We start from the raw sequence: 501 nt of genomic DNA, 5'->3' as shown, positions 1-501 counted from the left end.
CCCGCTTTATGTGCACCCTGGAGCCGACGCACATAAGTGGAGTTAAGTGCTTTGCGCACCACAGTTGGATACATGCACTGGTCAATTAATTTAATCCAGGTAGAACCGATTTATTTAGTGAACGACCCTTGCTTTAACAACACATTATAATGTTCCAGTCAGAAGCGTGAAGAAAACTGTTTCTTACATCTACTAAAACTTTCACTCTATTTTTTTTCTATTTCCCTGATATTCCTGAAGTTTGACCTGTGATTACTCAAGTACCAACATAAACTCATTGTGTAGGCAACTAACACAATATCCTAAACGTTCTACTCTTTAATTTAACATAGTATTTGTTATGCTTTGGGGGATGTGGGGATATATTGAGTTGATTTTCTTTTTAATTCTCGAAGCAAATTATTACTAACTAATATCATCTGTAGAAATAAAACATAGCCGTATCCATTGTGCCGCTTTGTTACGTCAATTTCTCCAATACAAAGGAAAATGAATTTATTG

This window comes from Poecilia formosa, unplaced genomic scaffold, assembly GCF_000485575.1.
Source record: "Poecilia formosa unplaced genomic scaffold, Poecilia_formosa-5.1.2 Scaffold74, whole genome shotgun sequence".
NCBI classification, from domain to species: domain Eukaryota; kingdom Metazoa; phylum Chordata; class Actinopteri; order Cyprinodontiformes; family Poeciliidae; genus Poecilia; species Poecilia formosa.
Note: the sequence above shows the minus strand (reverse complement) of the source record.